Consider the following 18,021-nt stretch of genomic DNA (forward strand, 5'->3'; position numbering starts at 1 on the left):
GTAAGGCAGTTTTAGGAAAGGTAGGGGATGTATGAATCAGATTTTTGTGGTGAAAAATGATTGTGGAAAAGTATGTATCAAAAGTTAAGAAGTTATATGCTGCTTTTATGGATCTGAAGAAAGCATATGACAGAATCAAGTGGAATGCTTTAGGGGATGTGTCAAGGATGTATGGGGTAAGAGGACAACTGTTGGATTGTGTGAAAGTCTTATATAGAGTAGAAAATGCATGTGTAAGAGTGGATGGAAACTTGAGCAAAACTTTTGGTATACATTTGGTGTGGGTGAGGCAGAGCTGTGTAATGTCATTGTGGCTTTTCAACATATATATATATATATATATATATATATATATATATATATATATATATATATATATATATATATATATATATATATTTTTTTTTTGCCGCTGTCTCCCGTGTTTGTGAGGTAGCGCAAGGAAACAGACGAAAGAAATGGCCCAACCCACCCCCATACACATGTATATACATACGTCCACACACGCAAATATACATACCTACACAGCTTTCCATGGTTTACCCCAGACGCTTCACATGCCCTGATTCAATCCATTGACAGCACGTCAACCCCGGTGTACCACATCGATCCAATTCACTCTATTCCTTGCCCTCCTTTCACCCTCCTGCATGTTCAGGCCCCGATCACTCAAAATCTTTTTCACTCCATCTTTCCACCTCCAGTTTGGTCTCCCACTTCTCGTTCCCTCCACCCCGACATATATATCCTCTTGGTCAATCTTTCCTCACTCATTCTCTCCATGTGCCCAAACCATTTCAAAACACCCTCTTCTGCTCTCTCAACCACGCTCTTTTTATTTCCACACATCTCTCTTACCCTTACGTTACTTACTCGATCAAACCATCTCACACCACACATTGTCCTCAAACATCTCATTTCCAGCACATCCACCCTCCTGCGCACAACTCTATCCATAGCCCACGCCTCGCAACCATACAACATTGTTGGAACCACCATTCCTTCAAACATACCCATTTTTGCTTTCCGAGATAATGTTCTCGACTTCCACACATTCTTCAAGGCTCCCAGGATTTTCGCCCCCTCCCCACCCTATGATTCACTTCCACTTCCATGGTTCCATCCACTGCCAGATCCACTCCCAGATATCTAAAACACTTTACTTCCTCCAGTTTTTCTCCATTCAAACTTACCTCCCAATTGACTTGACCCTCAACCCTACTGTACCTAATAACCTTGCTCTTATTCACATTTACTCTTAACTTTCTTCTTTCACACACTTTACCAAACTCAGTCACCAGCTTTTGCAGTTTCTCACATGAATCAGCCACCAGTGCTGTATCATCAGTGAACAACAACTGACTCACTTCCCAAGCTCTCTCATCCACAACAGACTTCATTCTTGCCCCTCTTCCCAAAACTCTTGCATTCACCTCCCTAACAACCCCATCCATAAACAAATTAAACAACCATGGAGACTTCACACACCCTTGCCGCAAACCTACATAGATATATATTTTTTTTTTTTTTTTTTTTTTGCTTTGTCGCTGTCTCCCGCGTTTGCGAGGTAGCGCAAGGAAACAGACGAAAGAAATGGCCCAACCCACCCCCATACACATGTATATACATACGTCCACACACGCAAATATACATACCTACACAGCTTTCCATGGTTTACCCCAGACGCTTCACATGCCCTGATTCAATCCACTGACAGCACGTCAACCCCGGTATACCACATTGATCCAATTCACTCTATTCCTTGCCCTCCTTTCACCCTCCTGCATGTTCAGGCCCCGATCACACAAAATCTTTTTCACTCCATCTTTCCACCTCCAGTTTGGTCTCCCACTTCTCCTCGTTCCCTCCACCTCCGACACATATATCCTCTTGGTCAATCTTTCCTCACTCATTCTCTCCATGTGCCCAAACCATTTCAAAACACCCTCTTCTGCCCTCTCAACCACGCTCTTTTAATTTCCACACATCTCTCTTACCCTTATGTTACTTACTCGATCAAACCACCTCACACCACACATTGTCGTCCTCAAACATCTCATTTCCAGCACATCCATCCTCCTGCGCACAACTCTATCCATAGCCCACGCCTTGCAACCATACAACATTGTTGGAACCACTATTCCTTCAAACATACCCATTTTTGCTTTCTGAGATAATGTTCTCGACTTCCACACATTCTTCAAGGCTCCCAGAATTTTTGCCCCATCCCCCACCCTATGATCCACTTCCGCTTCCATGGTTCCATCCGCTGCCAGATCCACTCCCAGATATCTAAAACACTTTACTTCCTCCAGTTTTTCTCCATTCAGACTTACCTCCCAATTGACTTGACCCTCAAGCCTACTGTACCTAATAACCTTGCTCTTATTCACATTTACTCTTAACTTTCTTCTTTCACACACTTTACCAAACTCAGTCACCAGCTTTTGCAGTTTCTCACATGAATCAGCCACCAGTGCTGTATCATCAGTGAACAACAACTGACTCACTTCCCAAGCTCTCTCATCCACAACAGACTTCGTTCTTGCCCCTCTTCCCAAAACTCTTGCATTCACCTCCCTAACAACCCCATCCATAAACAAATTAAACAACCATGGAGACTTCACACACCCTTGCCGCAAACCTACATAGATATATATATATATTTTTTTTTTTTTTGCTTTGTCGCTGTCTCCCGCGTTTGCGAGGTAGCGCAAGGAAACAGACGAAAGAAATGGCCCAACCCACCCCCATACACATGTATATACATACGTCCACACACGCAAATATACATACCTACACAGCTTTCCATGGTTTACCCCAGATGCTTCACATGCCCTGATTCAATCCACTGACAGCACGTCAACCCCGGTATACCACATTGATCCAATTCACTCTATTCCTTGCCCTCCTTTCACCCTCCTGCGTGTTCAGGCCCCGATCACACAAAATCTTTTTCACTCCATCTTTCCACCTCCAGTTTGGTCTCCCACTTCTCCTCGTTCCCTCCACCTCCGACACATATATCCTCTTGGTCAATCTTTCCTCACTCATTCTCTCCATGTGCCCAAACCATTTCAAAACACCCTCTTCTGCTCTCTCAACCACGCTCTTTTAATTTCCACACATCTCTCTTACCCTTACGTTACTTACTCGATCAAACCACCTCACACCACACATTGTCCTCAAACATCTCATTTCCAGCACATCCATCCTCCTGCGCACAACTCTATCCATAGCCCACGCCTTGCAACCATACAACATTGTTGGAACCACTATTCCTTCAAACATACCCTTTTTTGCTTTCTGAGATAATGTTCTCGACTTCCACACATTCTTTAAGGCTCCCAGAATTTTTCGCCCCATCCCCCACCCTATGATCCACTTCCGCTTCCATGGTTCCATCCGCTGCCAGATCCACTCCAAGATATCTAAAACACTTTACTTCCTCCAGTTTTGCTCCATTCAAACTTACCTCCCAATTGACTTGACCCTCAAGCCTACTGTACCTAATAACCTTGCTCTTATTCACATTTACTCTTAACTTTCTTCTTTCACACACTTTACCAAACTCAGTCACCAGCTTCTGCAGTTTCTCACATGAATCAGCCACCAGCGCTGTATCATCAGCGAACAACAACTGACTCACTTCCCAAGCTCTCTCATCCCCAACAGACTTCATACAGACACATATATATGTGTGTTTGCTTTGAAGAATGTATGTGAGAAATACTTAGTAAAGCAAATGGATTTGTATGTAGCATTTATGGATCTGGAGAACGCATATGGAGAGAATGAATGGGCACATGGAGAGAATGAATGAGGAAAGATTGACCAAGAGGATATATGTGTCGGAGGTGGAGGGAACGAGGAGAAGTGGGAGACCAAATTGGAGGTGGAAAGATGGAGTGAAAAAGATTTTGTGTGATCGGGGCCTGAACATGCAGGAGGGTGAAAGGAGGGCAAGGAATAGAGTGAATTGGATCGATGTGGTATATCGGGGTTGACGTGCTGTCAGTGGATTGAATCAGGGCATGTGAAGCGTCTGGGGTAAACCATGGAAAGCTGTGTAGGTATGTATATTTGCGTGTGTGGACGTATGTATATACATGTGTATGGGAGTGGGTTAGGCCATTTCTTTCGTCTGTTTCCTTGCGCTACCTCGCAAACGCGGGAGACAGCGACAAAGCAAAAAAAAAAAAAATATATATATATATATATATATATATATATATATATATATATATATATATATATATCCATATCCCATATCTCTTGCACATGCTATCACTGCTTCACTAAATATCTCCCATTCCCCTTGCTTCATTTGCTTACAACTTTAGCTATTCTATACCCAATCTCTTCTAGTATTTCACACACACACACACACACACCTCTTTTTTCCAAGCTCATTTCTTTCTCACCCTCTTCTCATTCATATTAGCTTCTGATGCATATATCCTTTTTGTCCTCTATCCTCATGTTCTTAACACTACCTCACTAATATGGGAAATGACAAATATATATGAAATAAAATATATGTGGTTTGATTGACTTAGTAATGAAAGGGTAAAAGATATGTGTGGTAATAAAAAGAGTGGTTGAGAGAGCAGAAGTGGCTTTGTTGAAATAATTTGGACTCGTGAGGATGAGTGAGGAGGGTTGACAGGGAGGATGTACATGTCGGAGATGGAGGGAACGAGAAGTGGGAGACCAAATTGGAGGGGGAAAGATGGAGTGAAGGGGGTTTTGAGTTATCGGGGCCTGAACATGCGGGAGGGTGGGGGGCGTGCGGGGAGTGGAGTGGGTTGGAGCGGTGTGGTATACTGGGGTCGACGTGGTGTCGGTGGATTGAGCCGGGGCATGTGAAGCGTTTGGGGTGGGCCATGGAAGGTTCTGTGGGGCCTGGATGTGGAGGGGGAGCTGTGGTTTCGGTGCATTGTTGCATGACAGCTGGAGGCTGAGTGTGAACGAATGGGGCCTTTGTTGTCTTTTCCTAGCGCTGCCTCACACACGTGAGGGGGAAGGATGTTGTTGTTCCATGTGTGGCGGGGTGGCGGTGGGAATGAATGGGGGCGGACAGTGTGAATTGTGTGCATGGGTGTATATGTATATGTCTGTGTGTGTATATGTGTGTGTACGTTGGGATGTATAGGTGTGTATATGTGGTGTGTGTGGACGTGTATGTATATACATGTGTGTGTGGGTGGGTTGGGCCATTCTTTCGTCTGTTTCCTTGCGCTGCCTCGCTGGTGCGGGGGACGGCGACGGGGCAAAGTGAATAAATAGATAAATATATATAGGGGAGAAAGAATACTTCCCACGTATTCCCTGCATGTCGTAGAAGGCGACTAAAAGGGAAGGGAGCGGGGGGCTGGAAATCCTCCCCTCTCATTTTTTTTTTAAATTTTCCAAAAGAAGGAACAGAGAAGGGGGCCATATGAGGATATTCCCTCAAAGGCCCAGTCCTCTGTTCTTAACGCTACCTCGCTAATGCGGGAAATGGCGAATAGTATGAAAAAAAAAAATATATATATATATATATATATATATATATATATATATATATATATATATATATATATATATATATATATATATGTTTATTTTTATTATACTTTGTCGCTGTCTCCTGCGTTAGCAAGGTAGCGCAAGGAAACAGACAAAAGAATGGCCCAACCAACCCACATACACATGTATATATATACACACTCAGACATATTCATATATACACATGTACATAATTCATACTTTCTGCCCTCATTCATTCCTGTCGCCACCTAGCCACACATGAAATGATAGCTCCCTGCCCCCGCATGTGTGCTATGTAGCGCTAGGAAAAGACAACAAAGGCCACATTTGTTCACCCTCATTACTTACTCGATCAAACCACCTCACACCACATATTGTCCTCAAATATTTCATTTCCAACACATCCACCGTCCTCCGTACAACCCTATCCATAGCCCATCCCTTGCAATCATACAATATTGTTGGAATACTATTTCTTCCAACATACTCATTTTTGCTCTCCAAGATAACGTTTTCTCCTTCCTCACATTTTTCATCACTCCCAAAACCTTTGCCCCCTCACCCACACTGTGACTCACTTCCACATCCATGGTTCCATTCACTGCTAAGTCCACTCTAAGATATCTAAAACACTTCACTTCATCCAGTTTTTCTCCTTTCAAACTTACATCCCAGTTAACTTGTTCCTCAACCCTAATGAACCTAATAACTTTGCTAATTCACATTTACTCTGAACTTTCTCCTTTCACACACTTTTCCAAACTCACTTAATAGCTTCACCAGTAATTAAATAATGAGAGGACACATATCTCATGTAGGCCTTCTTGACATTTTTGCATAGACTGATCGAAGTGTAGAAAAATTTAGGGAGTAGAATCTGGTAGTAATGTATGGGATACTACCACAGGCATTAACAGCAGTATATTTTGCTTCAAGTCAGAAGTGGTTGATTGAAGGATTTTGTTCATGTACACACCAATTATGGTAAACAGAAAATTAAATAATTTATACCTAACAGCTGCAGCAATTGGGTTAATTAAGATATAATTTGCTTCTTGATTTGGTATTCCTGTGGTAAGCTGGGTACTATGTCAGCTCCCATAAAACCTTGATACACAGATTCCTGGATTATTTTCTTGGAAAATTACATTTATGGTCAGACTTGCTTTTCCTTCATCCTCTTGCATTTGGTCACTTCGAACCTCATGAACCATGCCACTACCCACTCTAAGGCTTAGCTGAGAGGGGTTGTAAATTATCAGATTACTACAGTTCTGGACACTCATCATTTACGTAGGTTTTGAGTTAACAACCCCAACATTGAACCTTGTGTTATGCTTCTCTTCCAAACAAGTGTAAAAGTTACCTCTGGTATGTTTCTTTCATTATCTGCCTCTCAAATAATTTTCGGTGTATTGAAGGAGTGCCCTACTTTATATCTGTCTGAGAAGCCTTTTTTTTTTCATACCTCTGTTGGACTGAATCAAAAGCCCTCTGAAATTCCAAAAATACATATTTTACTCACCCATATTTATCATAAAATGTGGAAGATTTACCATACCTGAGACTCATTTTAGTAATTTTTTTGCATACTGTCACTTAGGTGCTTTCTTACTATAAAATCTTTTGCAGCATTTAACAGTCTATACTTGTCAGAGATGGTATTCTTTAGTTCAGTGCATTTTTCCTGTACAATTTCTTAATAAAAAGTATGACATTTGCTGTCCTCCATACTCTTGACACTTATCCCTCTTCCATCAGTTTTTTGAAATTTTCCATTGACCTCTCAGACGTTTCTGCAAACTCCAAGAGTACCTATGGAGAGATTTCATCAGGATTCAGAATCGTTCAGTAGCCAGCTTTTGTTTTGTTTGTCAGTTTCATTGCTTTCCATTGCCTTGTCCCCATCCCATCATGTTAATGATGGGGATATAGTGTATATCATGTAATTAATTGTATTAACTGTACTGTTCTCTCTTGGGACCCCATCTCTTGAAGTTTCTCTACCATTAAGTAGCTTTTTAAACATTTGTATTCTGCTGGCATTCACATTTCATTGCTTAGTCTATTCTATCTATCCACCACCCTTTCTAAAATTTTACTTTTCCATGTCCTTCCTAAAAAGCTTCTTGTCATGGCTTCAGGTTATTGTGTGTCTCCTGATCATGAACAACCATTCACTATTGACATCATCCATCTGGTACTTAGAAACCTGAAGGCTGCAGTTAAATGACCTTTCTTATTTCCTCCATGGTGGGCAGATTTGTAGCCCTTGCCTCTCATTTTACTTCATTTTGTGTATTTAATTATCTATTTGTAATTAGATATTTTTGCTGTATGGGCATTTTTACTCAACTCTGTTTGCTTGAGGTTACCTTTTGCTGGGCTTTTTTTTATCGTCAGTTGAAGAAATAAAGGAGTCTCATAAAAAACCTCTTGCTTCAAATGAGTTCATCCTGTCCTTACTACTGAATGTAGTACATTCTTAAGATACAGGAGCCCCTGGATGGGTTTTCTTGGGGTTATAGCCCCAGGATCCCTTTCACAAAGGGGGCCCTAGCATTGTATAATACAGTAATGACAATGACACAGCACAGGGAGAGAACTCTAAACTTCTGAACTTTCTGTACTGTTAAAAAGCTTAAACTTTTGTAAATTGCTGACATTCAGTTTCCCAGTTTAGTTTATTCCATCCATGAATCACCCTTACATTAAAATAGTACTTCTTGACATCCTTTCTAAGTAGCTTTTTGTGGCATATGGTTACTCTGGTAGTTCTTCTCATATAGATCTCTTCCCTGTCATCATTATCCAACTGCTTTAGAAATGAAGCACCCCCTCTCTTCTCTCTTCCATGGTGGGTAACTGTGTGGGCACATTATTGTAATTCAGCTTTCTTAATAATGTACCATCTTAGCTGTTCTTCTCCAGACTTTTTCAGTAGGACTTTTGTGCTTCTGTAATTAAGATGACTAGATATGAGAGCTGTAATCATGTTTTGGTCTACGTTTGTTGTGAATAACTTACCATGTTTCCTTATCCATTTACAATTCTTGTATTTGCCATCAGACAGTTTGCTTCTTTCAGTGTATAGCTCTGTTGACAAGTTAGGCACAGTGTTGGCTCCGAAGCTCCTTTCAAAAACAGATTCCAGTACCTTATTTCCTATTTGGTAATATTCATGGGAAGGCCTTCTTTTACTGTGTCCCATTCTCATTACTTTTCATTTATCATGATTAAGTTTCATTAACTTTTCATCAGATCATTTATAGAGTAATCCGACATAATCATCATTGTTTATGACATTCCTCATGATGTTTTGTCATCTGTAAACATGTTTAGTTAGAATGTAGACCATTAGATAAGTCATTTACATTTACCAAGAATAAGAGTGAGCCCAAGACTGAGCTTTCTAGCACACTTCTGTTGACCACAGCATATTTCAAGAATGATACATTTATCACGTATCTTCTACTAAGGTGTCTTTTGTCGTGATTGAGTTTACCCCTTATTCCTGCTTATAGGTCTCGCTTCTCATTTAGCCTCATCCATGGTAGTGTCAAAGCTTTTCTGGCAGTCGGGGAACATGCAGATGGAGCTCATCCTGTCGCATAAGTTTGTGAGGTGTATGGTGCATGATCTTTCCTTGAATCCAGTTTGTCTTCTTTTTAGGTATTTTCTCCTTTGCAAATTAACTGTTTGCTTCCTGATTATTTTTGCTATTATTTTGTTTTGGATACTGGATTTGTATTTCAGCACAGTTTCCTAATTACCTTTTCAAACATGGTTCTTAAACGGGGTTTAAACATTAAAAAAAATTAAAAACATTTAAACATTAAACGTTAGCTCTCTTTCACAGCTTTAGAACTATAACAAGAATCTTCTCATAATTCTTCAGAACAAGTAGGGGCCTTCATTTGGACCATGAACCTTTTATAGGTCAAGTTCTTTGAATAGGATTGTCATGTAACTTTGTATATCTTCCAAGACTTCTTTTCCCCCTCCATCTTGCTAATATTATGTTAATAGTGGCCTTCACTTTCAAAACACCTTTGAACTTATCATTCAACTCCTCACATATTTCCTCATCCTCAATTTTTTTCTGAATCCTATAGCTTGATTAGCTGCTCTTTAACAGTAACGTACTCCTAGTGAACTTGTGGAAGTTTTTAGTTTTTCTCTGTCCACAGTACTCATTTTAGTGTTGCTATGCCCCTCCTTTCTTATCTTGCCATACTTGTTTCTTTCTTTGTTATGTTGAATGGCTATTGTGTCTGCATCTCTGGTGCAGTATTTCTCTACTCTTTTGCATTTTGGCATTCGTTAGTGGATCATGCCCCTCCCTCTTTTTTTTTTATCTTTTCTCCTCTGCTTGCATCCTGTGGTAATCATGTTCTGATTCCTTTATTGTAGATTCTGCTTAGTCTTTTACTCCCTTGATCTATACTCTGGTGTGTGTATGTATGTTTACTTGTTTGTATAGTATGGGGAAAGAGTTTTAAAACTGTGGGGCTCTATCTCTTGAACTTTCTGTATCCTCAAGTAGCCATGAACCATTTGTAAATTGCTGGCACTCTCTTTCTTTGTTAAATACCCAAACACTAAAATCATACTTCTTTACATCCTTACTAAAACGCTTCTTGTTTTTACATGTGTTTACTCTGTTACTGCATCTCATGAAGAACTGTTCCCTGTCAATGTTGTCCAAATGATTTAGGAACTTGAAGGCTGTAATTAGGAACCCTTCTTTCTTATCTCCTCTAACATTGGAAAGATTTGTGGTCTTCAACATTTCATTGTAGCTCAACTCTCTTAATTTAGATACCATCTTTGCTCTTCTCTGCACACTCTCAATCAGATCTTTGTGCTTCTTTAGTTGGATTGATGAGACTTTAAAGGCATAATTCTTTTTGGGTCTATAGACATATTAAACATTCCTCATGCATATACATGAATGCATTTCAAATATTTGCCTTTTCACAACTTTCCTGTTTTGCAGTGTTTGTGACATATTAATCTTATTTACAATAGATTCTTGTAGTTTATTTCTGGCTGGGTTATAATTGCTCCAAGAACTTCTTTCATTGTGTCCCGTCATCCTTTTGTCAGATCATGCCTGGAGTTTGTCAAGGTTCCCCTGTAAGCTGGTGCAAGTGTCATCACTTCTTATTTCTCTCATGACCTAAGCATAATCAGTAAACATGTTTAGGTAAGAATCCAGTCTACCAGGAAAATCATTTACAATGACCTAGAATAGCAGTGGGCTGCAAACCAGGTGCTGTTGCACATCATTTTTACTTTATCCCATTTCATGAATGCTTCTCTTACCTGTCCTCTGCTTTCCTCCACTAAAGTAGTAACGATATCAGACACTGACAATAAGTAAAGGAAAGCAATGAGTAAAGGAAAGAAAAATAATTTACTTTATTGATGAAACCGAAGTAAGACAAGTGATTGGATCAGAAGTGGATCAAAAGAAGATGCAAAAAGATGGAGACATGATCTCCAGTAGGGCTGGAGTGAGCTTCTTGGAATTAAGCAAAGATAAATTTGATCAAATGCAAATAAGGTATGAAAAGAGGATGAATGCATTGGCAACACCATACAAAGGCCTAGCAGAGAATGTGATGGAAACTGAAGCAGATGTGAAAGACGGGTGTTATTATAAGTGAAACTAGAATTCAAATAACATATTTAGCAAAGTATGAGTAAGGCATGTGTACGTGTAGGAAGAGAGGAAAGTGATTGGTTCTCAGTGAATGTAGGTTTGCGGCAGGGGTGTGTGATGTCTCCATGGTTGTTTAATTTGTTTATGGATGGGGTTGTTAGGGAGGTAAATGCAAGAGTCTTGGAAAGAGGGGCAAGTATGAAGTCTGTTGGGGATGAGAGAGCTTGGGAAGTGAGTCAGTTGTTGTTCGCTGATGATACAGCGCTGGTGGCGGATTCATGTGAGAAACTGCAGAAGCTGGTGACGGAGTTTGGTAAAGTGTGTGGAAGAAGAAAGTTAAGAGTAAATGTGAATAAGAGCAAGGTTATTAGGTACAGTAGGGTTGAGGGTCAAGTCAATTGGGAGGTGAGTTTGAATGGTGAAAAACTGGAGGAAGTGAAGTGTTTTAGATATCTGGGAGTGGATCTGTCAGCGGATGGAACCATGGAAGTGGAAGTGGATCATAGGGTGGGGGAGGGGGCGAAAATTTTGGGAGCCTTGAAAAATGTGTGGAAGTCGAGAACATTATCCCGGAAAGCAAAAATGGGTATGTTTGAAGGAATAGTAGTTCCAACAATGTTGTATGGTTGCGAGGCGTGGGCTATGGATAGAGTTGTGCGCAGGAGGATGGATGTGCTGGAAATGAGATGTTTGAGGACAATGTGTGGTGTGAGGTGGTTTGATCGAGTAAGTAACGTAAGGGTAAGAGAGATGTGTGGAAATAAAAAGAGCGTGGTTGAGAGAGCAGAAGAGGGTGTTTTGAAATGGTTTGGGCACATGGAGAGAATGAGTGAGGAAAGATTGACCAAGAGGATATATGTGTCGGAGGTGGAGGGAACGAGGAGAAGAGGGAGACCAAATTGGAGGTGGAAAGATGGAGTGAAAAGGATTTTGTGTGATCGGGGCCTGAACATGCAGGAGGGTGAAAGGAGGGCAAGGAATAGAGTGAATTGGAGCGATGTGGTATACAGGGGTTGACGTGCTGTCAGTGGATTGAATCAAGGCATGTGAAGCGTCCGGGGTAAACCATGGAAAGCTGTGTAGGTATGTATATTTCCGTGTGTGGACGTGTGTATGTACATGTGTATGGGGGGGGTTGGGCCATTTCTTTCGTCTGTTTCCTTGCGCTACCTCGCAAACGCGGGAGACAGCGACAAAGTATAAAAAAAAAAAAAAAAAATGAGTAATATGATTTTGAGAACCTTCACTACAAAGGATGAAAGATTACTAATAAAAAATGTTTAGTAAATACATAAGCAAAATTGAATTCTACTGTATTTTGTAGTCACCAATAAAAAAAAAAATAGAATTCAGAAGCACTTCACAAGCAAAATTAAGGAGATGATCCTATGAGTATCAGTGAAAGGCTGAAAAAACTGGAATAATATAACCTATAAAGAAGTTATTCAATAGTTTATGCATGGCAATATGTTGAAGGTAGAAAGGAAATTTGTTAAACATGAAAGGCTCCCAAGAGTTATTACATCTTGAAGAATACGAAAAGTAAACCATTCAGTAATACATGAAAGCTTAGCCAGGTTGCAAGCATCATGCAGTAACTGTTGTAAAACATGCATGGAGCAAATGCAGAAACATATAGAAGGAAACATAACATTTGGTTGAAATTAGTTCATGATGAACTAAGAATTGATAATTATGGAATGCAGGTGGGAGTAGAGAGGAACATAATTCATCAAGCAAATTCTTTTGTAAACAACACGTGCTAGCCCTGCCATTTTGGCAACATCTTGTCGAATGTACTTATACATGCTCGGGTAGATATTCTTCTACCCCCTTCTCTTCAGATGATTGGTTAGAAACAGTTCCCAATAATCCAAGGATTGACTATTAGGTAATGTGCATGGCAGCAGAAACAGGTTAATAAGCATTAAACTAACCATACCTGTGCATTGGCAAAATCTCACTTTAGTACTCTCACTTCTCTCTCTCCTGTTTATTCTCTCATTTGTTTTTCTCTCTCCTCTTTCTCTTTTTGTCATCTTTTCATTCTGTTTCCTTCCTCTTATCCCTTCGTTCTGTTCCTCTGTTGTTGTCCCTTATGATCCCCTATTTCTTCTTTTCGGTTCCTTTCCTTTTTATTTCTCCTTTCTCCAACTCCTATCCACTGTTTCCATTTATTTCTTAAATATTGCCCTTTGTTATACTTTGTTAGATAAATATATAGATGACATATAAATTCATTAAGGTGAAGTTAAAGCTATTATGAGTATTTTGGAATGCTTGAAATTAATATGTCTTCTCATATCTCTAAGTCACTGGTACTCTTGGCAAAGTTCTCAGTTTGTCGCAAAGGCTTGGCAGTATTTGTACCTGAGATAATATAACTAGCCAGTGAACAGATCAGCACAACTATTGAGTTACTGTGACAGAGTATATGAATAAGTTAAGGGTGAAGTGTACAAAATTAAAGTTGTATGAGTTACAATTGTACTTATTTGTGGATTCAGGGATTATTCAAGAATGGAGAGAGAGCTTAGATAAACTCTGTGTGTTATGTGTTGTTAAAACTTATTAATACCTAGTGAATGTAGAATAAGAAATGATGCTGTTATTTTGTTGAAACGCAGTCTTTGAAAAATGTGTGCTGTTGAGTGATTGTAATCTATTCAGTGCAAGTTAGGTGTTTGGACTCCCATAATTTTTTTCATGTTCTGCAGCTGGGGTATACATATATGCCTTCATTTTTTTTTTTCTTTTTTATCCATTGTAGCTGAGCTGGAATTGGTATCCCATGAGAGGGCCTGGAAAGTGAGTCAGTTGTTCACCAGTGATATAGCACTGGTGGGTGATTCGAATGAGAAACTGCAGAAGTTGGTGACTTAGTTTGGAAAAGTGCATGAAAGGAGAAAGTTGAGGGTAAATGTGAATAAGAACAAGGTTATTAGGTTCAGCAGGGTTGTGTCACAAGTTAGTTGGGATGTAAGTTTGAATGGAGAAATATTGGAGGAAGTGAAGTGTTTTAGATATCTGGCAGTGGACTTAGCAGCAGATGGAACCATGGATGCGGAAATGATTCATAGGGTGTTGTTTAGGGGTAAAGGTTCTGGGAGTGATGAAGAATGTGTGGAAAGAGAGAATTTTATTTCTTAGAACAAAAATGGGTATGTTTGAAGGAATAGTAGTTCCAACAATATTATATGGTTGCAAGGCATGGGTTGTACAGAGGAGGGTGGATGTGTTGGAAATGAAATGTGTGAGGACAGTATGTGGTGTGAGGTGGTTTAATCAAGTAAGTAATAAGTAATAAGAGAGATGTGTGGTAATAAGAAGAGTGTGGTTGAGAGAGCAGAAGAGGGTGTTTTGAAATGGTTTGGACATATGGAATGAATAAGAGAGGAAAGGTTGACAAAGAGGATATCTGTGTCAGAGGTTGGAGGGAACAAGGAGAAGCAAGAGACCAAATTGGAGGTGGAAGGTTGGAGAGAAAGTGATTTTGAGTGATTGGGGCCTGAACATGCAGGAGGGTGAGAGGCATGCAAGGAATAGAGTGAATTGGAATGATGTATACTGTGTCAGCATGCTGTCAATGGACTGACCTAGGGCATGTGAAACTTTTGAGGTAAACCATGAAAAGTTTGTGGAACCTTGATGTGGATAGGGAGCTGTGGTGTCAGTGCATTACACGTGACAGCTAGAGACTGAGAGTGAACGAATGTGGCCTTTTTTTTTTTGTCTGTTTTCCTGGCACTACTTTGCTGATGTAGGGGGTGGCAATGTTTCCTGTGGGGCATGGTGGTGCCAGGAATGGACGAAGGAAAGTAAGTATGAATATATGCATATGTATATGTTGATATGTATATTATATTTATTAATTATACTTGCTGTTTCCTGCATCAGCGAGGTAGCACCAGGAAACAGACAAAGAATGACCCACCCACTCATATACACATATATATACATAAATGCCATACACGCACATATACATATGTATACATATCAATATATATACACATACACAGACATATACATATATACACATGTACATATTCATACTTGCTTGCCTTCATCTATTCCTTGCGCCACCCCACCCCACAGGAAACAGCATCGTCACCCCCTGTTTCAGTGTGGTAGTGCCAGAATAACAGACAAAACAGGCCACATTTGTTCACACTCAGTCTCTGTCATGTGTAATGCACTGAAACCACAACTCCCTATCCACATCCAGGCCCCACAGACCTTTCCATGGTTTACCCCAGACATTTCACATGCCCTGGTTTGGTCCATTGGCAGCATCGACTCCACTATACCACATTGTTCCAGTTCAATCTATTCCTTTCATGCCTCTCACCCTCCTGTATGTTCAGACCCCAATTGCTCAAAATGTATTTTACTCCATCCTTCCACCTCCAATTTGGTCTCCCACTTCTCCTTATTCCCTCCACCTCTGACACACATGTACTCTTTGTCAATCTCTCCTCGATCATTCTCTCCATATGTCCAAACCATTTCAACACACCCTCTTCTGCTCCTTTAACCACACTCTTTTCATTTCCATACATCTCTCTTACCCTTTCATTACTTTCTTGATCAAACCACCTCACACCACATATTGTCCCCAAACGTTTCATTTCCAACACATCCACCCTCCTCTATACAACCATATGTATAGTCCATGCCTCACAACCTCATAACATTATTGGAACCACTATTCCTTCAAACCTACCCATTTTTGCTCTCCAAGATGATGTTCTCTCCTTCCACACATTCTTCATTGCTCCCAGAACCTTTGTGACTCACTTCCGCTTCCATGGTTCCATTCGCTGCTAAGTTCAGTTCCAGATATCTAAAACACTTCACTTCCTCCAATTTTTCTCCATTCAAACTTACATCTCAATTGACTTGTTCCTCATCCCTAGTGAACCTAATAACCTTGCTCTTATTCACATTTACTCTCAACCTTCTTCTTTTACACACTTTACCAAACTCAGTCACCAACTTTTGCCGTTTCTCACTTGAATCAGCCACTAGAGCTGTATCATCAGCAAACAGCAACTGACTCACTTCCCAGGCCCTCTCATTCCCAACAGACAGCATACTTGCTCTTCTCTCCAAACCTCTTGCATTTACATACATCCCATCCATAAACAAATATATTTATTTATTTATTTATTTATTATACTTGATCGCCGTTTCCTGTGTCAGCAAGGTAGTGCCAGGAAACAGTTGAAGATGGCCCATCCACTCATATACCCATATACGCACATATACATACCTATACATATCAACATATACATACACAGATATATACATGTATACACATGTACATATTCATATTTGCTTGCCATCATTCATTCCTGGCACTATCCCGCCCCACAGGAAACAGCATTGCTGTCCCATGCTTCCGCAAGGTAGCGCCAGAAAAAGACAAAAAGACCACATCCATTCACACTCAAGTCTCTAGCTGTCATGTGTAATGCACCAAAACCACATCTCCCTATCCACACCCAGGTCCCATAGACCTTTTCATGGTTTATCCCAGATGTTTCAAATGCCCTGGTTCACTCCATTGACAGCTCGTTGACCCTGGTATACCACATCGTTTCAATTCACTCTATTCCTTACACGCCTCTCACCCTCCCAGATATCTAAAACCACTTCCTCCAATTTTTCTCCATTCAAACTTACATCCCAATTTACTTGTCCCTCAACCCTACTGAACCTAATAACCTTGCTCTTATTCAGATTTACTCTCAACTTCCTCCTTTCACACACTTTTCCAAACCCAGTCACCAACTGTTGCAGTTTCTCACTCGAATCAGCCACTAGAGCTATATCATCGACAAACAACAACTGACTCACTTCCCAAGCTCTCTTATCCCCAACAGACTGCATACTCACCCCTCTCTCCAAAACTCTTACTTTTACCTCCTAACACCCTGTCCATAAACGGATTAAACAGCCATAGGGACATCACACTCCTATCGCAGACCGACCTTCACTGGCTCCAATCACTCTCCTCTCTTTCTACTTGTATACTTGCCTTACATCCATGGTAAAAACTTCTCTGCTTCTAGCAGCTTATCTCTGACACCATATACTCTTAAGACCTTTCACAAAGCATCTCTATCAACCCTATCGTATGCCTTCTCCAGGTCCATAAATGCTACATACAAATTCATCTGTTTTTTGAAGTATTTATCACACACATTCTTTAAAGAAAACTCCTGATCCACACATCCTGTACCACTTCTGAAACCACACTGCTCCTGACTAACCCCTAAGGATGGATGAACAGTTGGGTTCACTGCAGACTGACTGCTGCACCCAGGATTTGAACCTCTGTGCTCGACCCTGGATGGCCTGTGAATGTGTCACTGTCAGGAACACTAACCACATCATGGGAGGAAAGGTTGACAGAGATGATATATGTTTCAGAAGTGGAGGGAACAGGGAGAGTGGGGAGATCAAACTGGAGATGGAAGGATGCAGTGAAAAAGATTTCTGCATGGGGCCTGAACATGCAGAAGGGTGAAAGGTGTGCATAGGATAAGAGTGAATTGTTACAATGTGTTATATTGGGATCAATGTGCTATCAGTGGACTGACCCAGGGTATAGGAAGGGTCCAGCATAAACCATGGAAAGTTCTTTGGGGCCTGGTTGTGGATAGGGAGTTGTTTTTTTGGTGCATAACTCATGACATTTAGAGAATGGATGCAAGTGGATTTGGCCTTTCTTCATCTGTTCCTGACCTTCCTCGCTGACATGGGAAATGGTAATCGGGTATAGAAAAAAAAGAAATATATGCATAGTGTTGCAGACA

At 40.5% G+C, this 18,021-nt stretch overlaps 1 protein-coding gene across 2 annotated transcripts in view; it reads left to right on the forward strand.

Annotated features, from left to right (window-relative positions):
• Evi5 (ecotropic viral integration site 5) overlaps positions 1–18,021 on the forward strand; it is a 275,848-nt gene that overhangs the window by 254,565 nt on the left and 3,262 nt on the right. The gene's annotated exons all lie outside the window — the stretch shown is intronic.

This window comes from Panulirus ornatus, chromosome 55 (assembly GCF_036320965.1).
Source record: "Panulirus ornatus isolate Po-2019 chromosome 55, ASM3632096v1, whole genome shotgun sequence".
Taxonomy (NCBI): Eukaryota; Metazoa; Arthropoda; class Malacostraca; order Decapoda; family Palinuridae; genus Panulirus; species Panulirus ornatus.